General features: G+C 41.2%; 1 long non-coding RNA gene across 1 annotated transcript; it reads right to left on the reverse strand.

Annotated features, from left to right (window-relative positions):
* Positions 1-366: 366 nt before the first annotated feature.
* Positions 367-19,399, reverse strand: LOC105525816. The gene is made up of 3 exons (XR_001003980.1): positions 19,132-19,399; positions 7,237-7,300; positions 367-747 (listed from the first exon to the last, which is right to left on the reverse strand). It is a non-coding gene; the product is annotated as an uncharacterized LOC105525816 (long non-coding RNA).
* Between the last annotated feature and the right edge of the window lie 4,968 nt (positions 19,400-24,367).

The following is a 24,367-nucleotide window of genomic DNA, read 5'->3' on the forward strand; positions in this document are numbered from 1 at the left end:
TCAAACACCCTGTTTCCTCTGCCTAAAGTACTTGTTCTCCTCATGACAATCTTCACTTGCTTGACTCGTGCTTCCTATAGGTCTTAACTTGTACTGAGTTCTGAACACATACTGAAGGCATAAAGTGGGTCTCCCCACTTGCCCAGGAACTCTGCCTCCTCTGTGTCTTATTTTCCTCTGCAGTCCTGATCTCAATTTGTTCCACTGTATACATCTGTATGATCTGAGTAGCATCTATCCCTCTCACCAAAGGCTGAAGGTCTATTTGGCTTAGCATTTATCCTCAGCATTACCCAGGCGTTTGACATATAGCACAGATCCTGATGCTTATTGAATAAATGAAGGGGCAGTTTTTAGACAGAGACATTTTTGAAACAAAAGCTTTCACATATTTATTACTGAATCCACCCTACTAGCACAGAACATATAGAAAAAGAGAAAAACATATTCCCAGTAAAACATGTACAACTGTCCAGATAGTGGTGACATTTTCAGCTTGATATCGTAAGGTGATCATGACCTTGATAGAGCATAAATATGTGTGCCATCTCAAGTGCGACTCCTTATAGACCCAGCTTGGTTCTTCTCCAGTGTCTCCTTTTGGAGTTGTACCTGATTTTATTACCAGGTTTCATCTGAATCCACTGGGGGATGGGACGATTTTGCTTTTGTTTCTTGGCTAGGAATCGCTTAATGGTGAAAGTCTTGTGAGAAGACATGGTGAGAAACAGAGTCAACCACACACCACTATGGCGGAGAAAGGGAGAGAGAGAGACGGAGACATTATTAACATAGAATAGGATAAGGTAATATGAAGAAATAACAAGACAAGAAAGAGGATCTTTGGTGTCACAGCGAGCGCTCACTGCCACTCAAGATCCCACAGGCAGCTCAGCAGCAGCTCAGGAGCCAGCAGCAGTCTGAGGAGTCTGATGGCTGTTCTGGCGGATCAGCAGCAAAGGCAGGAGTCCCTTTGTTCCCCCTGTTCCTGACTTGATGCTACTCATTTCTCAGCAGCATACTTCTGCTTCTCTTGTTAAATGTCCATCAAGAGGAATTTTTTTCAACTTTTAAAAAAGTTACAAACAGGTAATACCAGTTCATTACAGAAAAATTAAAGCAATAGAAGACTAAAAAAACTATTATCCCATCTAGCTAGAAAAAGCTCCAATATTAACAACTTAATATTATAAGAGCCTTCCAGTTAAGACAGATGTACATGCAGACTATTGTCTTTCTATAAACTGAGATATTGGAGATATTATTGAGAAACTACAACTTATCTAACTAATATGTGACCCTTTTTTGGCAACTCTTTCTCAATAATCCTTTACATTTGGAGGTCTTAAATCTTTTCCGGTGTTCTAGTATGGCAAATAGTACAGAATAGGAAAATATGGTTGAAAATAGAAATCTATAAAACAAGTAATTCATCCCCACAACACTTAAAACATGAATGTATACATTTAAAACATGCGATTCACTGTAAAACTACCTCATGGTACTTTCATGTTACTACTATTTTAAAAGTCATTGGCTGTGCATACTAATATTTTTATCTAATTATCAAAATTGACCGCATTGCCATCTACTGAACTGCATGCTACCACTCCCTTTAAAGATCTTGGGCCCTCCATAATTAAGGAATATCAACCTGGGGCACAGAGACACAAGGAGTTATTTTTAATGATTCCAGTGCAAAATAACGTCTATATCCAGATTGTGAGAGTAATTAAATGATGGCAGTAAAGTCCTACTGCAAACAGTGTTGGAGATATACAAACTGCATGAATCTGTCATGATAAAGGCAGTTTTTTCTAACCCTAAGATAACGGGGATAGTGGTACCGTGCAAAAAGTATGACTGGTTTCTGACTGTCTGAGTTCACACATAGTGTCTAACTCAGTCTTTTCAGATGTGACCCAAGTTATTATCTTGGCTTCTCTCTTATGGCTCACTGTTGTGAGATGTCTATTCTATGTCTAGCATCTCCCCTAACATATAGGCAGGAAGAAGAGAAAGAAAGAAAGGCAAAAGACTACATGCTGTGAGGCTACTGGCTTTTAAGGAGCTTTACTAGGTATCTCTCTCAATACCTTCGACTACACGTTATTGGCAAGAACCGTGTTCCACTGCCATCCTTATCAGTAATGAAGGATGGGCACTATAGTTTTTTAGCTGAGTACATGGTGCCCCCAACCCCATACACATCAGGTTCTGCTAAAGAAAAAGGAAGAAGAATGAATAGCAGAGTAGATAACTAGCAGTCTTTCCTATAACAATTTGGGAAAAGATAATTTAGGATACTTTTGTGAATTTCAGCTCTCAAAATAATCAAAAGAAAATAGAGGGAAATTTAAAAAAGAGAAAAAGGAAGTTCTCAATGGAAATACTTACTAGTCTACGTATTGAAAAATGGGGTGGAAATAAAAGCCCAAACTGATGGGCAATCCATAAACATCATGGTAAGGAAATATACCAGAAGAAATAAGAGTGCTAATTGTACTGTCTGCTCTTCAACCCTAATATCCAAACTTCAGACGCTTCTGAGACAACTGCCCTAGTGGGGAGGCCAATGTCCCCAGATCTGTATACCTTCCCACTGGGAACTTCCAGAAGCAGGAGACTTTATGTGCAAGGAACAGATAAGTAGGTAAGTAAGTTGGGGTATAGGGTGGGGTGTGGTTGAGATACAAATGTTTCATGAAATATAAGACACTGGAAACTAAGCTATAAGTATCCTTGTAGAATCTACAGGTTAAGAGAATAACAAATAGGCCTGAAAATGACAAATGGGTGATAAAGATAGGGAAGGCACACTACTATTTCTGTCCAATCCTTTTATTTTCTTCCCGTACATTAGCAGCAAAGAACCTTTAGCTACCAATCACAGTTCTTCCTAAATTTACCACATGCTGACTTTAGCTAGCTATCTAGCAGACCCTGTTCTACCCTTTGTATATGAATTCCGTCTACACAATCTCTATCAGTGACTACTTGGCTCTAACCACTTCAGAAAAAAAGTTTTCAAGAATGCAGGGAAAGAACTAGACTGGGTTGCCAACAAACCCAGGGTCTAACATCCTTTCCCTTGGGAACCCGGGTTGTACTGGTTAGGATTCTTGAAGCCAATCTTGTGTGAAAGTCTTCTCTAAGAAAAATTTACTGTAGTAAGATAAATAACTACAGTAGGACAAAGAGTTTACTGCACTATTCCAAGTACTAGTTTCCAGTGAACAGGATGATAGGGTGCTCACCTTTGGAGATGCTTTGCGCTAGGAGCTCTGACCAGGTATTTCCTGACAGTTCAATGCCAGTGACATACAGCTCTTAGCTAGAACTAACTCTCATGGAAACTTTTAAAAAGAAACTCAAAGAGATATCTGATCTGCATTGGAGACAGTGAAAGAATTGAAAGAACTGGTTATAATACCCACTGAAATAAGCTTATAGCCAGTAAGTCAGTAGTCCTCATTCTAGTACAACAGTAATGGTTATGAGGGCACTTTTACCTTAAAAGGAATGATTACACTTACTGCCCTACACATCTCAGGTGATTCAGAGGACCTGCAGGAGTTAAATCTTCTCAAGAAAATACTGAATCACATACCTCTGACTATATGCCAAGTTATATAATTAGTCTAGAGGCTACAAATACAGTGTAATATAGATCCCAAGTACTGGAGATACACACTTCATTCCAGAAAACTGAGAGATGGGGAATCATGGTACCAAGTTAAAAACTGGGCAAATTCTAGAACCTGGATAGCCTATGCAAAGGCGAAGTTTATTAAGTGATCATAAATGGAAGGCCTGCTGCAGTTGAAAGAAAGCACATGTGGAGATGGAGGCTCGTGAGATTTATCAAATCTCTATCAGATGCAATCATACTCGGCCATTTAACTGGAGCTGCCAGAAAGATGATCTATCCCTAAATCCCAAGACATACATTTCCTGACCCTTGCTGTCCTAAGCATAATCTTCAGCCATATCTAGATGATTCTGAGAGTTCACGGGAATAGGCACTAGTGCTTGTAACATCAGGGTGCTCATAAGGGTCCCATTCTTTAACATCTACATTGAATATCAAAAATTGGACTACGGATTTTGGCAAAAAGCATAGGCCCACTCCTCATTATTCTACTTACTGGATATAGGGGGCATGTGCACACCAATGGCTGCCTGAGGAATACAGTAGTGGCAGCTATTTGGGCATAACTAGACCACTAGGGCCATTAAATGGTTCCTCAAAATTCTTACTAGGCTCAGAAACAGAATTTGTTATGTAATTTCCAAAGTTCAGTTGACTGGGCAACCTCAGCAATCAGTGATACAGCTATTATATATGACCAGCTATGCAAAAGTAATACCAAAGAAATGGTAGCCATAATAAATGTTGTCTAAAACCACATGTCTTTAGATCATATTCTAGCTGGGAAGAGAGGAGGAGCATGTGCTACTACATAAGGAAAATACCTATATCCCAAACAAAACACATGGGATGCAGTAAGATATATCTATAAGGAAGTGGTTAAACTGAGTGGGCTTCATGGTGGTCCTGGCTCTCCACATCTTTTCATAAAGTAGGATTTTATAATAAGAAATGGAAATTTATATTAAGAAATTTTATACTTGTGAGAGCAATATTTTGATTTTTAAGAGGTAAGTTGTGTGAAAGTAATAATGGTGGTGTCATATTGGTTTAAAGGTCAATATGTTGTTTTAAACATAAGTTATCAACTAAGGGTTGGATGGAGGTTGGCCATAACTTGCCTTGTAACTTAAGAAGTGCCATGGCTAGAAAGCCTCTGTGTGATGTGAAAAGCACCCTCTGTTATTTGTAGCTCAGAACTGGGAGTTCCTGCATCTTGTGGCTTTCTGAATCGCTGCACCCAGACCGAGATGCACCTGCTGCCTGTTGACCACTTCCTCTTCCTTACCCAGCCCTAATCACTGTCTTTGTGCACGTGGTTACAGTGAGATACTAGATCCCCCATTCAACCACCCGCTGCCTGTTGATCAACTCCTCTTCCTTGCTCTCCTGTTTTCCTTCCTCACTATATAAACCCCTAACTTTGCTTGGAGCAAGGAGATGGATTTGAGGTTTGGCTCTGGTCTCTCTGGTTGACATCAACTGTAAAATAATAAAGACTTCTCTGGCAACACTTGCTTCTTTCCGTGCGGCAAGAAATGGGACCTAAACTGAGACCCTAGTGCTTGATATCAGTATCACGAATCGTGAAGTGGATATTGTACTAGGTACACCTTTGCATTTTGTGAGGCTTTCTGAAGTTGTGGGAAGCACTTCTGGAACCCACTGTGTAAATATCAGAGCACTCTGGAGTGGTTAAAGGTTATATCACTATTTAAGGTCATAAGGTTAAAGGTCATAAATATTTTTAAATATGGAACTCTGGGAATCTTTTAACAAAAAAGCGTTTTTGTATCCAAACCATCTTGTGTGTCCCACATCTGATTAAAGCTGTAGACTAACAAAAAGAACTTTTTGTTCCCAAAAATATAAACATCTATAGTGTTTGTTTGTTTGTTTTTTTGAGACAGAGTTTCACTCTTGTTGCCCAGGCTGGAGTGCAATGGCGCCGTCTTGGCTCACTGCGACTTCTGCCTCCTGGGTTCAAGCAATTCTCCTGCCTCAGCCACCCAAGTAGCTGGGATTACAGGCTTGAGCCACCACGCCCAGCCCATCTATTGCTTTTTAATGTTTTGAGAAACCACAGTACTTTGAAAAATATTGTGCCTTATTAATTTATTTTCCATTTGTAGTAATGATGGCCTAGATTATTTAGGTCAGTCTGACAGCTGAAAACAAAACAACTAAAAAACTGGGTAAAATATATTTCAAATAATCTTTTTAAAAGCCTCAAAGAGATTACAAAATAGTAAGGAATTATCAGGCCAGGAGTAAAGAGAAGCAAAGAATCACGAGAAGTAAACAAGCCTGAAGCCACTTTTTCACTGAAAGCGCTGCTAATCCCAGAACATTAGGAACTCCATTTTGACAGCCTTTCAGGGTATGGAGGAGATTGAAAACAAAACCCTGGGTTCATAAAAGTTAGGGAGTCTGTCAGGAGACCTTCTCCTACAACAATCTGGGATCCAAAATTTCAGAGTGAAGGTGAACAAGAATTGTAATAATCTGAATGTGATGAGACTCCTCTGAGTTGTCCAGGAAATACCAGACTTTGAACAGGTGGGCCCAAACTTGTAGTACTTGCAGGTACCCAACAAAAGCAAATACGTGTGATCTTTGGGGCAAAGTATCTTAATTGTAGGCCAGACAATTATTTCCACAAAATGACATTTCAAGTGCAATGACTAGCAGAGGGTCAAACATATTCAGCATATAAGAAAATTGGAATCAATGATTAAAACAGACAATAGAAAGAGATCACTAGAAACTCTAGGTAGGACCCAGCATCTGTGTTTTAAAAGGCCATTCAGGTCATTCTGATACATGTTAAAATTTGAGAATCACTGCTTTATATTTTGTCATATAAATATGCATCCCATAAAAAATACATAAATGTAATAGATCAGAGAATGAACCTAAGAATTTGCATTTCTAACAGATTCCCAGATAATGCTGATGCCAGACCAAACTTTGGGAATCACTGGTATGAAAAAAGGAATTTTAGTATACAGGTAAAGATAGTGGTCACCTGTGGGGAGGAGAAGGGCTGTTACTTAGAAGCAATATGCATATATTTCCTAGAATGCTGGTAATTTTCTATTTCTTAGCCGGGTAGTAATTATACAGGTGTCACTGTTAAACTACACATTTACACTTTAGTGCCTATTTTAATGCATAATGAGATAACTGGTTTCCCTTTCCCATTCAATCATATAGTTCAAATGTCATGGTGTAAATCCTGTCTACCATCATCCTGCCACTTTCATTTATAATCAGTGCCTAAAGCATAAAATGTAAAAGTTTGTCAAGTTCCAAGACATAACTCCTTTCACTTTAGTTTGAAATGTAATTAGTTCACAAAATTAAATAGTTTTGAAAATTAAGACGAGAAAAGTTTAAGTTTCTGAAAACCATATTTAAAGCAGTTTAAAATTCAGATATACTATCTATAGCCTTCATCCCTAATTTAGAAGTATCTACAAAACTAAAAATAAACTATCTTAAATTTTTAACAAAGCGTCCACTTTTGAAAATTACACTTTAATTTTTTTCACAAGTTGAAAGGCAGAGGAAGAAAATCCTACCTTTTCCAACTCTGAATTTCCTACTCCAAAGAGGCAAAGATGCTTGCTTCTCTCCAAATAAAATCTGAAAAGAAAATATCCAGTGTGTAAGAGCAACAGTAAGATCTTACTATTTTCAGTTAAACCTTACCTGTGGGTGAAAGTAGTGTTCATCAATTGGCCTGAAATTTGTGAAACCCTTAAGAGAAAATATAGGAAGTCTTTTTGCAGAAAGAGAGGCAATGACAAAAAAAAAATTGAAATATATAATATTAAACTGATCAGTGCAGCCTGTGCTTGCTTTTGAATTCCCACTCACAAATCCTCAAACAACATTAATAAAATCTGGGATGTGTACACCTGTTTCTTGTGTTTATGAAAAATAGGCTCTTTTTGGGGATTAGATTCTTCCAAAAACTTCAAAAAACAGCAATATTTGCCATTTTTTGATTCATGGTATCAACATAGTTATTATACAAGCACTCCTCACCTTTAGTTTGTGAGGAAACCATTATAATAGCTTTTTTATATACATTTCTTTCTCTCTTTTTGAGACAGGGTCTCATTCTGTTGTCCATGCTGGAGCATAGTAGCATGATCCTAGCCCACTGCAGCCTCAAATGCCTGGCCTTGAGCCATCCTCCCGCCTCAGTCTCCTGAGTAGCTGGGACTATGGGCATGTGCCAGCAAGCCTGGCCTATAACAGTTATTATAGTTACTGATTCTGGCAGCTAGTCAGTAGCTGCCTATGCCTGGTGATGTACCAGACAGGTATTTGAACAATCAAATAGTTCCCACAGCAAGGTCTGTGTGTAATGCCTCCCTGTGGCAAGCTACTGGCTGAGGCTACGGCAAAAAAATATGCAGCTGGGTTTTGTTATGCCTGTAAACATCCCAACACATCCGAAGTCCAGATATGTCTCCCCATTTATGTGGTAACACCTGGCCGGACCCTATTATACCTGTTGCTTTGCTCAGCCCCATTATACCTCTTGCTTGCAGAGAGCTATATGCACACATCCCTTACAACATCCTCTCCTTCCACTGTTGCAAAATGACTCTATGTTATGATGCCTAATCATTATCATATCAACTGCAGGCAATGTAGCAAGACAGTGATGATATGATGATAGCTTAGCAAGGACTGTTCCTGGATATTGAATGTTAGATCCAGATGGTCAGACTAGTGAAAGGCAGTTTTTGCAACCATGTGAGTTAATACGCTGCAATTTCAAGATAATATAGTTGAGGATAAAAGATGTTTGATAAGCTCGCTTCCTGAGTAGGTAAAAGAGTGGGTTTTAGCAGCCTAAATACATCTCCTGGGAGGATTTGGGGAGACACGAAAAACCACACACACTGAACACTGCCAATCCAATGTCCTCTGTGTCCTTTACTCAAAATGTAACCTTCACCAAACCTCAAACCCAGTCTTCTCTGGGATACTTCTATTTAGAAAGTGATAATCTTTTTTTTTTTAAACAAAAGCATAACCACGGCCTCAGAATAGAGTTGATCTTAGGACAGCAGTGCTCCTCCTCCTCCTCATTGACAACAATACCTTAAACACGTAATTCGTTCTACAAAAGGACATCCTCACTCAATTATTTTGAGTAGAAAATTCTAAATTATCAAGACTTAGCTAAGCTTGTTATATTAAATGGTTGTTTACCTTGTCTTAAGGATAAAATGTGTTACAGTAAAGCACAAAGTATGTAGTATCTTTTCATCAATGTCTACAAATTGTACTGGATTATCAACCCTCTCTACCTTTTGGACTATAAAGTTAACCTTAAGAAACCAACCTATAAAATTTCTGCATTGTATCTTTTAACACAATCTGAGTTTTCCTCCCTACTCCCAGACCACCACTATACCCCTTCACCCCCCAGCTTTTTTTTTGTGTGTGTGTGCCTCTGTGAGAATATCAGACTCACACATAAATAAGTGCCACTTAATAAGAGCTGTATTGTATCATCTAGGTTACCCAGTAAGTATAGAGAGGATATCAGTGATTTCCCTTGGGCTAGGCTAAAATACTTCATCTTCTACATATATTTTGTTGTAATAATCAGTTGACTTGAAAATCAATCATCCTACTCCACCCTCGCCAAATGCTTTGAATATTCTTGTTGACTGTCCTGTCTTTCCTGTGTATTCTCTTACAAGAACCAGTCTCAGGGTTTGTGAGATATTCTAGTCATTTGTGAATCTACTTTGATTCACATGAGTTGATCACATCCATGATGTCATCTTCAAAGCAAAGTTCTTTCTACTTTCCATTCATTGGTTTTATTCTCTGATGTATTAAACCACAATTACTTTTGCACCAACCTAATAGTTTGGATATTTGCCCCCGCCCAAATCTCATGCTGAATTGTAATCACCAGTGCCGAAGGTTGGGGCCTGGTGGGAGGTGTCTGGGTTGGGGGAATGGATCCTTCATGGCTTGGTGCTGCCATCGTGACAGTGAGTTCTTGTGAGTTTGGTAATTTAAAAGTGTGTGGTACTTCCATTTCCCCAACTCTCTCTCTCACTCTTGCTTTTGCCATGTGACGTGGCTGCTCCCATTTCACCTTCTGCCATAAATAAAAGCTCCCTGAGGCCTCCTCAGAAGCAGAGCAGATGCTAGTGCTATGCTTCCTAGACAGTCTGTAGAACCACAAGCCAATTAAACCTCTTTTTATAAATTACCAAGTCTCAGGTATTTCCTTATAGCAATCTAAGAATGACCTAACACATTCTCAATCATTTGATAAAAATTTTCATCCTAAATTTCTTCTGTATGGCAAGTGGTTTCTGAGCAATCTTTAATTTTGAAACTGAAAGTACTCAAGTATTTTATATGCAGAGGTAGGGCTGTTCTTGCAAGTTTTTTTCTTTTTTTTTTTTTTTTTTAGCACTTCCACTGTTACTGTCATCTGCATCACATGACACTTCTATCAAATGGGCACAACTATCTGTATATTTCACGCTGTTTGTTGACTTATGAGCCCAGGGCATCACTGTACCACTTGCTAACTTATTTTCCTTAGCAAGTCCTCTTTCAGCTTTCTGTACATCCTTGGTTGGCACATGGCCTAAAATCAAAATGGTATTTAAAAGGCTTTTTTTCACATATCCAGCTCACTTTCTCTACATCATCCTGTGAGTTGAAATATTTTCTGTCTTCTGTATTTGCGACCACTGTCACAGTGGTTAAAAAGAACTCTGGAGAGCCGGGCACAGTGGCTCATGCCTGTAATCCCAGAATTTCGGGAGGCTGAGGCGGGCAGATCACCTGGCTTGAGTTCAAGACCAGCCTGACCAACATGGTAAAACCCCGTCTCTACTAAAAATACAAGAATTAGCCAGGCGTGGTGGCAGGTGCCTCTAATCCCAGCTACTTGGGAGGCTGAGGCAGGAGAATTGCTTGAACCCAGGAGGCGGAGGTTGCAGTGAGCCAGGATCACACCACTGCACTCCAGCCTGGGAGACAGAGTGAGACTCCTTCTCATTAAGAAAAAAAAAAAGAACTGTGGAAACAAACTGTACAGGCTCAAGTCTCACTGCCACCACTTGCTATTAGTGTGACCTTGAAAACATTTCTTAGCCCTGTTATTCCTTATTTTTCTAATCTGTAATATGTGGATAATAACATTTAACACCATTGGGTTGTTATGAAGCTTATACAGGTAGAGATTTAGTGTAGTAATGAGTATAAAACATTTAGGACAATGCTTGGCACATAAAAAAGACAATACAGGTCTTAGCTGTTATTTTTATATCTACAGCTATATAAAGCCTACAGTTGTTGAAATTATAAATGTTCCCAGTTTTAAGATTTCTGTGTTGATTCTATTGTACTAATGTTACTATCTTGACTATTTAATAGGAAGATATCACATACACAGACCATAAGCTCCTCAAGAGGCTATATTTTTCTTGGATATTCAAGGATACTCAAAAAAGTAATTGAGCACATGATAAAGCTTTGGTCGTCACACCAGATACAGAGCATTTCCTGGAGGCTGCCTACCACATAACCATTAGTGATGGTTGTAGGAGTCAGAAACACTCCTGGTTCCCACAATATCTGAAATAAAAAAACACAATACCAGAGGTACTGCCCATGGCAACATAAACCAAATATGCCTCCAGGCAGCTGATAGCAAGATTATACACACATGTGTACACACATGGGCTTATTCACCCAGAAATGGTCAATATTAATATTCGAAGATCACTGCTACACTCACCCATCTTCCTTTGATGAGAGAGAATACAGATTTTTCTTTTGAAAAAAATTTTGCTCAAAAATCTATGAAAGATACTCAGTTGCTGGGGGTAAAGTATAAGTCTGGTGCTGGTTGAATGCTAACTACAGGTGTAGAAGGAATAGGTGTGGACCCAGCTCTTCAACGAGCGTTCATTTAGGTAATCAGATAAATCTGATGCTGACAGACAAAAGAATGGCAGATACTGAAATGATTTTGCTTATTCTCTATTTTAGGGAAGATTTCACAAGAACCCCCCTGCTTTAGTAAGAAACAGATGTTTCCCCCGTATGGTTTCTCACTATCTCAAGAGCCACTTCTGTCCATATTCAACGTGCATAAATATTTCAGTAATTTGTCTTCTGCCCAGGATGTAGAAACCTAGAAAGAGCATCGCTCCTATGCCAACAACCAGAAAACTACGAAATAATTTTTCCTGAAACTCAGAGGACTGAGGTTAGGAAGACCAACTGGACTTCCCCCATATTAGAACTAAAAGTCCCATATCCTGGGAAATTCCTCAGATCCAGGCAAATTGGAACAACTGGTCACCCTACCTAAGGTCACAGATCAATAAAGTAGCTTGAAATCCAAGGAAAGACTGGCCTGGCAAAGGAGCAAAGGGACATGAGCACTGAAGAAGAGACATCAAGTACCTCATACGCTGATAAGAATTCAGCTAAAATTGTTAATGAATTGCTAAAGGTCAAGTGTGGACTAGCATGAGAGTATAAAACCCCTGTTAACTCCGATGGTAGTTTCTTTTGCTGTGCAGAAGCTCTTTAGTTCAATTAGATCCCATTTGTCAATTTTGGCTTTACAGGTAACCTACAGAATGGGAGAAGATTTTTGCAATCTACTCATCTGACAAAGGGCTAATATCCAGAACCTACGAAGAACTCAGACAAATTTACAAGAAAAAAACAAACAACTCCATCAAAAAGTGGGCAAAGGATATGAACAGACACTTCTCAAAAGAAGACATTTATGCAGCCAACAGACACATGAAAAAATGCTCATCATCACTAGCCATCAGAGAAATGCAAATCAAAACCACAATGAGATACCATCTCACACCAGTTAGAATGGTGATCATTAAAGTCAGGAAACAACAGGTGCTGGAGAAGATGTGGAGAAATAGGAACATTTTTACACTGTTGGTGGGACTGTAAACTAGTTCAACCATTGTGGAAGACAGTGTGGCGATTTCTCAAGGATCTAGAACTAGAAATACCATTTAACCCAGCCATCCCATTACTGGGTATACACCCAAAGGATTATAAATCATGCTGCTATAAAGACACATGCACACGTATGTTTATTGCGGCACTATTCACAATAGCAAAGACTTGGAACCAACCCAAATGTCCATCAGTGACAGACTGGACTAAGAAAATGTGGCACATATACACCATGGAATACTATGCACCCACAAAAAAGGATGAGTTCATGTCCTTTGTAGGGACATGGATGCAGCTGGAAACCATCATTCTCAGTAAACTATCGCAAGAACAGAAAACCAAACACCACATGTTCTCACTTACAGGTGGGAACTGAACAATGAGAACACGTGGACACAGGAAGGGGAATATTACACACTGGGGCCTGTTGTGGGGTAGGGGGAGGGGGGAGGGATAGCATTAGGAGATATACCTAATGTAAATGACGAGTTAATGGGTGCAGCACACCAACATGGCACATGTATATATACGTAACAAACCTGCACGTTGTGCACATGTACCCTAGAACATAAAGTATAATAATTAAAACAAACAAAACCAAACCCTGGGAGCCTCAGACAAAACAAAAAACAAAAAAAAAATCAACCCTGGGAGCCTCAGACATAAAGACAGTTTGCTTCCACTTTCAGTCTCTCTTCCATCATCTCTACTGGGTACTGATGAAAAAGACTTGGGACAAGGCAGGAGACTAGAGAGAGCCTCCCTTGGTGATAAAGATCTGTTAGGGGAATGATATGGTTTGGCTTTCTGTCCCCACCCAAAGCTCATCTCAAATTGTAATCCCCACCTGTCAAGGGAGGGACCTGGTGGGAGGTGATTGGATCATGTGGGCGGTTTCCCCAATGCTGTTCTTGTGAGAGTGAGGGGGATCTCATGAGATCTGATGGTTTAAAAGTGGCACTTCCCCCTTCACTCTCTCTCTTTCCTGCCACCACCTAAGATGTGCTTTGCTTCCCCTTTGCCTTCTGCCAGATTGTAAGTTTCCTGAGGCCTCCCCAGCCATGTGAAACTGTGAGTCAATTAAACCTATTTCCTTTATAAATTACCCAGTCTCGGGTAGTTCTTTATAGCAGTGTGAAATCAGAATGATACAGGGAAATAAGCTCTTACTGTGGAAAAGGCAAAAAATCTGCCCAGACCATTCCTTACCCAAGACTGAGGTTGGACCAGGATGACCAATAGTCTTCTGGCCTCCTCTACCAAGATAGCAAGCACCAAGGAACAAACAGGGTGAAAGGCAAAAGCATGGAGAGAGACTCCTGTGTGGTACAGGCTCAATGTGAAGGCTGGAAGCTGAGAATGAAATAGGATATTGAGAAAATCCCTCTAGCACACTACCCTAAGCATAAGGTAATAGAGGAAATCGAACCTGCTGGTGTAGTGAAGATGGACCAATAAAACCCAAACCCGGCTTAACTACTGAGTAGACTGATTCAAGACCCCACATTACTGACCTAGCAGAAAAAGCATGCTTATTTTGGGGCACAGATTATCTCAACCCCCAACTGTACTACACAAGATGCTTGACATTTGATAAAATACTATGAGCATGAAAAAGAAAGAAACAATTCATTGTGAAGAGGGAAAGTAATCAACAGAACCACACTCACAGATAACTTAAGTGTTAGAACTAAGAGGGGGGAACTTAAAATAAATTTAATTAATACATTAATCATATATATTGAAGGTTCTAGTGGAAAAAAACAGACAGGAACATGAATGACCAGAGGGGAATTTCAGCAGATAAAAATGTATATACATTAAATGAAAACGCTTGAAACAGAAAACATGGTAACAGAGATAAAGTAGTTTAAAGCAGTGGTATACAACCAGGGGCAATTCTGCCTTTCAGGAGACATTTGGCAATGTCTGGAGATATTTTTGGTTGTCACCACTGGAGGAGTGCTGCTACCTCTAGTGGGTGGAGGCCAGGGATGCTGCCGAATATCCTACAATGCACAGGTGAGTCCCATATGACAAAGAATTATCCAGCTCAAAATGTCAGTATTGCCCAAACTACTTTAGCCTGACTGATTAAAAAAAAGAGAGAGAAGACACAAATTACCAACGTCTGCAATGATAAAAGGGATATTGCTACAGGTCTCAGGACATTAAACAGATAGAATAATATCACAAATTATTGCATGCCCATAAAGTCAACTTAGTCATCAAGTCTTGTAAGGAAATGGACAAATTCCTTATGAGATGGGTACTACCAAAGCTCATGTAAGTGCATAACCTAAGTAGTTCTATGTCTATTAAAGATGTTGAATTGTGTAGTTAAAAATCTTGTAACAAAACTACAGGCCCAGGTGGCTTCACTACCAAAAGCCTGAGATCAGGACAAGACCAAGCCTTTCTCAGTGCCAGGAGGAATACTTAAGCTTCAACTTGCAGTTCCCATCTCTGTCATGCTTCCAGGGATTCCCAAATATTTTGCATTCTGTGGTGTACACACCTCAATCCTATCTCAGAGTGCTGACCCGATCATGGCTGATCATGGTTGAAAGGTGCTGTTGCACATAAGATTGACCTTTGCATGTTGGGTGAAAGAGAAGCCTCAGAAAGGCAGTAATTTGAGCCAGTGGTAGACATTCTTTCCCAACTCAACTTGCCAAGGCTTTTTTGCTTAAACCTTCCTTAATTTCTTAAGAAATTACATGGCTGCATGATGATAGATCCCCCCACCCTGATGGGGCAATCTCATTTCAGTCACCTGCAGATGTCTACCGGGGTGGAGATCCAGCTTCTAAGGCTTTGTCAAATACTGTGGCTCCTGAGACAAAACAGTTCAGAAGCTTGGCTGAGACTGAGCCTCATGATGGGATGGTAATACGGTTTGGCTGTGTCCTCACCCAAATCTCATCTTGAATTATAACTCTCACAATTCTCATGTGTCATGGGAGGAACCGGGTGGGAGGTAATTGAATCATGAGGGCGGGTCTTTCCTGTGCTGTTCTTGTGATTGTGGATAAGTCTCATGAGCTCTGATGGCTTTAAAAATGGGAGTCTCCCTGCGCTAGTTGTTTGCCCTTCTGTCACCCACGTAAGATGTTGCTCCACCTTGCCTTCTCCCATGATTGTGAGGCCTCCCCAGCCATGTGGAACCGTAAGCCCAATAAACCTCTTTATTTTGTAAATTGCCCAGTCTAGGGTATGTCTTTATCAGCGGCGTGGAAGACTAATACAGACGGGTAAGCAGTGGATAGGCAAAACACACTCGTGGGTGAGGTAGCTCATAAACAGAGCCATATCTTTCCAGAGGAAGACATAAACCAAGTGTGTCGATCCATTTTGCGTTGCTGTAAAGGAATACCTGAGGCTGGGCAATTCATAACGAGTTTTATTTGGCTTATGGTTTTGCAGGCGGTACAAGAATGGCACCAGCATCTGCTAGGCTTCTGATGCTTTAACTCGTGGTAGAAGGCGGAGGAGGAGCAGGCATGTTGCATGGCGGGAGAGGGAGCAAGAGAGAGACACCAGGTTCTTTTGAACAACCAGCACTCATGTGAACTAACAGAACTTTTTTTCTGTTATTTTCCATGGAACTAGAGGCTCTAGGAGGACTGGGTTAGGACCTCATCCAGTACATACTGATGTAGAGCTAACATCTTCCTGCATCACACTGCTTTTGAGAGCCATTCAAAACACTAAAGGTTAAGATATGGGAGTCTACCCATTTTATACTCCATAACTAATGGAGACTGCTCAAGTGAAAGTTTAGAGATCATTTTCTGTCCCTATCTATGCTTCAGACTAGAGCATCGGCAATTTCTTCACTAAAGCTAATTACTTTTTAAAGTGGTATGACTGACAAAAAGAAAGCCAAGGATGCTGCAATGCCGGAGTTTGTAACAATATAATTTGGAGTGAAAGTTGGTGAGGTGACCATCCTCCTTGATGACGTCTTTCTTCCCTTCTCTATAATTTCTTTACAGTTTACTTATGCAAAACTGGACAAACAGCCAAAACAGTAGAGATAGGTCTGCCAACAACTAAATTGGTCTAATGCAACAGCTGGGGGAAGTTTGAGCCTTTCTCTTAAAAGTGACTATAATTCTGCAGTCCTAGACCATCTGTAGTTAGGCTGTGGTTCTTTAACTGCCAAGGCCTTTGAGTTAAGCTGGGTTAGTAAGGTTGTTTGATATGGATCACATAGATAAGAGTAGGCAGTGGTATTTTCTGGGAGATAATAAGGGTCAGTGTGAGTTTTTTTGCGGGGGACGGGAAGGCAGTTTTTCTGAACATTATAAGAAGTTTCCAATATCTTAAAACTTTTATAATAGTGTTTTCCCAAAGAAATATTACGTGAGTCCCATATAGTTACAATTTAAAATTTTCTAGGACTCATGTTAAAAAATAAATAGGGACAGGTGAAATTAATTTGAATATATTTAATCTGATTTACTTAAAGTATCATTTAAGCATGTAATTAATATAAAGATGGATAAAATATTTTAAATTAAAAATGAGACTTTAGGCTGGGTGCAGTGACTCACACCTGTAATCCTAACATTTTGGGAGGCAGGAGGATTGCTTCAGCTCAGGAATTTGAGACCAGCCCGAGTATGTTTCTCATAGTGAGACCTCATCTCTACACAAAAATTTAAAACTAGCTGGGCATGGTGGTGCATGCCTGTGATCAGGAGGCTGAGGCAAGAGGATGCTTGAGCCCAGGAGGTTGAGGTTGTAATGAGTCATGATTAAGTCAATGCACTCCAGCTTGGGCAAGAGAACAACACTCTTTCTCAAAAAAACAAAAAAAAAGGGTCAGGCCCAATGGCTCACACCTGTAATCCCAGCGTTTTGGGAGGCCAAGGCAGGTGGATCACCTGAGGTCAGGAGCTTGAGACCAGCCTGGCCAACATGATGAAACCACATCTATACTAAAAATACAAAATAATTAGCCGGCGTGGTGGCACATGCCTGTAGTCCCAGCTACTTGGGAGGCTGAGGCAGGAGGATCACTTGAACCCGGGAGGCAGAGGTTGCAGTGAGCCAAGACTGCATCACTGCACTCCAGCGACAGAGAGATACTCTGTCTCAACAAAAAAAAAAAAAAAAGGAAAGGAAAAGAATTTAAAAGCTGGTATGCGTTTTACGTTTGTAGCACATCTTTTTTCAGACCAGCCACATTTCAAGTGCTGAACAGCTACATGTGGTTCAATGAGTTTTGGTACTGGACAGCTCAGCTTTACCTCTCAGGTTTTCTCTAAGCAGTCTCTCAGGTTCTGAAATTGAGAAAGGGTGGAGGGTGGGCATTGGATCACAAACGCTTTATGATTCCAACAACTCCTAGCTAGTTAATAGAATCATGCCACCTGTCTCTTGATGTCCTAGTGACTATCGACACGTCTAAAGAAGAATCTCTTTTAACTATATTTTTATAGTTGTATGGCAGCCTTTGAGAAAATCAGAACTAAGGCCAGGCCCAGTGCAAAATGAAAATGTGTGTGGGGGGCAGGGAGGGGAGGCGCGTGCTGGTTTAAAAATTAAGAATTTCAAGACTGCCATAGCAGAGCACGAAAATAAGGACGGGGCCCTTCTAAGCCCTATGTGACTGCATGGGTCGGACCCCTTTGAAGCTGGTGGTGGTCAGGGTTTACGTCTCTGGATGAACCCAGATGTGTAAAAGGCAAGGAAATGGCAAGATTCCTTGGGCTATCTTCGAGAAACTGGGGACCTTAAAGGAGAATCCAAAATCTTACCTATTGGAATTAATGGAGGAAGAGAAAGTGTTTGCGACTGTGAGAACGCCTTAGAAAGGGGCAGTGAGCAGATGAGGCAGGTAGGTAAGACACCTGGTTTTCCCGATTAAACCACTGATGAATCAGTGCCACGCACATTCTGGGTAATTCTAGGGACACTAGCTGGACGACACTGACATCTGAAAAGGCGGCAGCCGGAACACGGATCCCTTTAAGGCTACTTTATTGTCGGTTTCCCCTTCTCCAAGCTAGAAACAGGTGGTGCCTGAGTGGCCTCCAGAAGCCAGTACTGTAGGCCGGGCGCGGTGGCTCCCGCCTGTAATCCCAGCACTTTGGGAGGCCAAGGTGGACGGATGACCCGAGGTCGGGAGTTCAAGACCAGTCTAACCAATGTGGTGAGACCCGTCTTTACTAAAAATACAAAATTAGCCGGGTGTGGTGACGCGCGCCTGTAACCCCAGCTACTCGGGAGGCTAAGGCGGGAGAATCGCTTGAATCCCGGAGGCGGAAGTTGCAGTGAGCCTAGATCACATCACTGCACTCCAGTCTGGGCGAAAGATGGAGGCCCTTTCTCGGAATAAAAAAAAAAAAAGCTACTACTGTTGGAGTCAGCTTGAGCTGTGGCATTGTTTCCAGCCCGTGACCCTCACGCCGCCCTGTTCGCTGGGCGGACCGGGCCCAGGCGGCCGGTGACGACGGACTTTTACTTACCGGGGCCTAGGACACTGCTTCTTTCCCGCTCTCGGACGCGAATGCCGATCTGCAAGTCTGCAAGGGCCTGGGGCGCGGGCGGAAAGGGCGGGCCCAACTCGAACCCGGTCCGTCGTCCTAACGCCCCCTAGCGGCAGCCACCTCGTCGCAGGGGCCTTGGTGTCTCTGGGTCTCGAGACGCCCCTCCCCTAACTGGCGTTCTCAGGCGGTTGCCTCGCTGGGCGCAGCTCAACCGCTCGCGCGGATACTAGGAGGGCGGTTTCCCTGGTGACAGGCCCCGCCCCGGCCCCGCCCCGGCCCGGGCGGTCCCGCCCCTCTGAGCTGTGGCCCGGGGGCCGTGGGTCCGACTCCGGCGTGTGATGTCACCAAGTTGGCTTTGGGGTCCCCCATTCTTCCTTAGTTCTCTATTTTACCTCAGCTCGTTGTGCAGCTGCTGCCTGGCCACGGCAGTTAGCACACAGCGTGACTTAATACTGGATAAACGAGCAAAGGATTCGTACGCCCTGGCGGGGCCAGAGGCTTAGTTTTTGGGTTCCCGCGGGCACACGAGCCAGGAACCGCCTAGGCCTCCAGGGGGCGCTCTCCCTCCCATCGCGCCACCGCCAGGCCACTGGAGACCAGGAGGACCACTCAGCTCCATCCCTGCCTCTCTAACAATTGTCTCATCTCCCTGCCTGGAATCAATATTACCACTCCCATAACACAGATTTTTAAAATGCAACTAAATTTTAAATAAGTCACTTTATTTAAAAACAACATGAACAAAATGGGATTTCTGCTAATGCAAATATCTATACAAATTTAATGATTTTGGTGCTAACTCTAGATGAAAAGTCAACTCTCCTGTTACATATTAGAAATTTACCTCTTGTTACCTTTGCTGTAACTGCAATGGCAGTTTCAACTGTTTTAACCAAATATATAGTTGGAAATGCTGTGATTAGAAGTGTATCTTCCCAGCACTTTGGGAGGCCAGGGTGGGTGGTTTACTTCAGGTCAGGAGTTCGAGACCAGCCTGGCCAGCATGATGAAACCCTGTCTCTACAAAAATACAAAAACTAGCCGGGTGTGGTGGCGGGTGCCTATAGTCCCAGCTGCTCGGGAGGCTGAGGCACGAGAATTGCTTGAACCCTGGAGGCAGAGGTTGCAGTGAGCTGGGATCATGCCACTGTACTCCAGCCTGGGCAACAAAGTGAGACTCCATCTCAAAAAAAAAAAAAAAAGTGGATATGGCAGTTTGAATTAGATGTAAAACCTTTCCTAATTACACCAGTTAAATCATGAAATCACACAATAGTAGAACAGGTGTCTTACCTACCTGCATTATCCTGTAACTATTGACATGTTATTTTACATAATCATAAACTGACTGATCACACATATCTTTAAATCTAATCATCGTAACTTTAAAAACTGTATTTGAAGAAAATCAGTATATTTCTAAATCTGTCTTTAACTAATGCAGAGATGTAAATTTGAAATGTCTTGGTAAATTAGGTTAACACAATATAAATATTTTGACGAATTCATTATAATTGATTCATTTTAAGGAGACTGATTTTATTTTCTTGAAGCTTAAGGAGGACTTTGACATTTTAAATGTCTCTAAAAGATAAGCCAATTTCCCATTTTTTTAATTGATTGAAACAAAGCGTTTCATAGTCATTTCAAATAGTGTACAAAATATTTTAAAATTTTTTCTGGCTGGGCGCAGTGGCTCACACCTGTAATCCCAGCCCTTTGGGAGGCCAAAATTATATCAAGCACTCTTTCACACCACAGTGGAATAAAACTTGAAATCAACTCCAATAGGCACCTTCAACAGCTTGCAAATACATGGAAAGTAAATAACCTGTTCCTGAATGAGAATTGGGTCAAAAATGAAATCAAGATGGAAATTAAAAAATTCTTTGATCTGAATGACATCAATGACACAACCTATCAAAACCTCTAAGCTACAGCAAAGGAGGTGTTAAGAGGAAAATTCACAGCCCTAAAAGCCTGCACCAAAAAGTCTGAAAGAGCACAAACAATCTAAGGTCACACCTCAAGGAACTAGAGAAACAAGAACAAACCAAACCCAAACCCAGCAGAAGAAAGAAAATAACCAAGATCAGAGCAGAACTAAATGAAATTGGAACAAAACAAAATACAAAAGATAAATGAAACAAAAAGCTGGTTCTTTGAAAACATAGATAAAACTGATAGACCACTAGCAAGATTAACCAAGTAAAGAAGAGAGAAAATCTAAATAACCTCATTAAGAAAGGAAACAAGAAGATATTACAACTGACACCACGGACAGAACTCCTCAGCATTCTATGGGAAAGAACATCCCTCTCTCTTGGGTGTTGTATTTGGCTACTGGGTACCATGACCATGATGTTGTGCCTCAGGGTTCAACATGGTATCTAGCAAAATCATTCTTTAATTTTCATTCTAATTTCCACCCCAACCCTGTTCCCAGGACACATGATAAACAGCATGTTATACTCAGAATGGTCCCTTCCCATCTGATGTCACTGGGTTATCAAGTTCTTCTGCCTGAACTTCTCCCCTGTTTCTCATGTTCACTGCTTTTAATGAGCTCATTTAGCCAATTCACTATTTACCCAGATATCTACTAACATAACGTATAGATTCTGATACCAAACTCCCATTTTTAGTTCATCAAGGCAACTGACTCCTAAGAGGGAGAGGATAATGTGCAGGTGTGTAGGCAGAGAGTTAAGGGAAGTGTTTGGCTGATTCATTCATTCATTAATCAATCCCATTTAGTTCTTCTGTAGCTTGGGGCAAACTTCTCTGTTTGGTGAGATGGTTGCTGAGCCCTCACTAACTTCATAACTTCATTTTCTGCTGAAGGTGGCCATGGGCTGAGCTCTCTAGTGCTCAGCAGGATGATGGTGTGGCTCTGACAAACAGAGCTTACTGCCTGGGAATAGGTGCTGAAATGAGATGAAGCTTGAAGAAGTCAGGCTGGGCAGAGGGTTTTGTTTTAATTTCATCCCAAAAGGTGACTGATTTTTGTGAGCTACTCTTCAATCCTCCATACATCCCTGTGACCCTCGTCAGGGTTGCCTCCTGCTCTGGCTCTTATGGAAGATCCAGGTCTCAGGCAGACATGTTGCAACCACCCAAGGGGTTCACTTTGCCTGCTGCCTAGACAAAGCCAATTTCTCAAGACAAGGGAATTGCAATAGAGAAAGAGTAATTCACACAGAGGCAGCAGTGTGGGAGACTGGATTTTTATTATTACTCAAATCAGTCTCCTAGAACATTCAGGGAGGAGAGTTTTTAAGGACAACATGGGAGGTAAGGGGAATCCAGTGAGCCAGGAGTGCTGATTGGCCAGGAATGAAATAATAGGCAGTCAAAACTGTCTTCTTCCACTGAGTCAGTTCCTGGATGGGGGCCACGAGATCAAATGAGCCAGTTTATTGATCTGGGTGGTGCCAGTTGATCCATCACATGCAGGGTCTGCAAAATATCTCAAGCACTGACCTTAGGAGCAGTTTAGAAAGAGTCAGAATCCTGTAACCTCCAGCTGCATGACTCCCAAACCATAATTTCTAATCTTGTGGCTAATATTAGTCCTACAAAGGCAGTCTAGTCCCCAGGCAAGAAGGAGATCCGCTTTGGGAAAGAGCTGTTATCATTTTTGTTTTAAATTATAAAGTATAAACTAAGTTTCTCCCAAAGTTAGTTCAGCCTAACCCAGGAATGAACAAGGACAGCTTGGAAGTTAGAAGCAAGATGGAGTTGATTAAGTTAGATCTCTTTCACAGTCTCAGTCATAATTTTGCAAAGGTGGCTTCAATGTCAGTCTGGCAGCTTTACATCAGGGTGAGATCCACAGAACTACAGATTTCACTGTGAGTGGGAGCTCTGTACTGAGCTGCCTGGTTGTCACCAAAGCAAAGCTCTTTGCTTCCTTTTTCTTTTTCTTCTATGTTATTTCTCTTCCTCCATTAAAAAAAAAATATTTTCTTCTTTATCTCTCTTGTCTCCATTTCTCTTTTCTTCTTTGCTTCTAAGAGTTCTGTATCTTCCCTTCTCTGTCTTTGTTCAATTCATTTGGCACATTAGATGCATCTATGTAACAGGGTATGTGTTAGGGGATGGGAATATGAAGGTGAGTAAAACAAGATCCTGTTTTTCTGTAACCTAGTTCATTGTTGGACATCAGAACTACAACCCACAAAATAAAAAGAATCACTAAGAGAGTCTGGCATTTCAGGTGCTTTATGTACATTCTTGAGTTTAATTGTCCTAAAAAATTAGTAAAGTAAGCATTTCATTTAATGGGTGAGAAAATTGAGGCTCAGACAGGATTGCAATTAGACAATGGGTGGACAAAGCCCCTGCGTCCTGTTTCTAACCCAACCCTTTCACATTTTCTCTTCTCTTTTTTCTGTTTGTTATTTCCATTCCGCTTCCTTCTTCTCCTTAACACCCACTCCTGTTATCTACACTTTTTCAAGCCCCTTTAGTTCATCAAGGCAACTGACTCCTAAGCGGCCCCTTGGGAGGCGATAATGCCCAGGTGTGTAGGTAGAGAGTTACGGGAAGAAATTTTCCCTTTCAAATTCTCCCTCTGTGCTTCTGTTTCTCTAGCTTCCTGTTTCTCCCATGTCTTTTGTCTCCACATTCTGAATTCCCTCCTCCTATTTCATGCTCTCTGCCCTTTTCTCTTTCTTTTCCCTTCCTTTCTTCCTTTGATTCTTTTTGGTATTCTTGGACTGTCTTTTTCTTCTCTCCTTTCTTCATTCCACCTATATCACTTATCTCACAGACTCTCCCTCCCCCTTCCCCATGTCTCTTTTTGTCTCTCAATCTTCCTGGCTCTGTCTCTTGCTCTTCTTTCTCTATTCCAGCCCTTCCTACCTCTGCTTCCCCTGGTGGCTTTCTTCTTGCTCTTCTGTTCCTTGGTCTTTCCACCCTAGCCAAGAAAGACAGTGAAGTTCTGTCTTATCCATTTTTTTTTTTTTTTACTCTCTCCCCTTTATTTCTTCCTATTATTCTTGTTTCTGACTGTTCCTTGGCTTCTCTTCTTCTTCTTTGTATTACTCTTTCTCCCTCTGTTTCTCTCTCTGAGTCTCTGCTTTATTTTTTCTAAAGATTCCCTCTTATTTGTGTTCCTTTATTGACCCTCCTTTCCTCCTTCTTTCCTTCTTCCCTTTTGCCCGTTTATCACTATTATATTTTCTTCCTTCCTCTCCATCCACTCTCCTTT

This window comes from Colobus angolensis, unplaced genomic scaffold (assembly GCF_000951035.1).
Source record: "Colobus angolensis palliatus isolate OR3802 unplaced genomic scaffold, Cang.pa_1.0 Scaffold56, whole genome shotgun sequence".
Lineage (NCBI taxonomy): Eukaryota > Metazoa > Chordata > Mammalia > Primates > Cercopithecidae > Colobus > Colobus angolensis.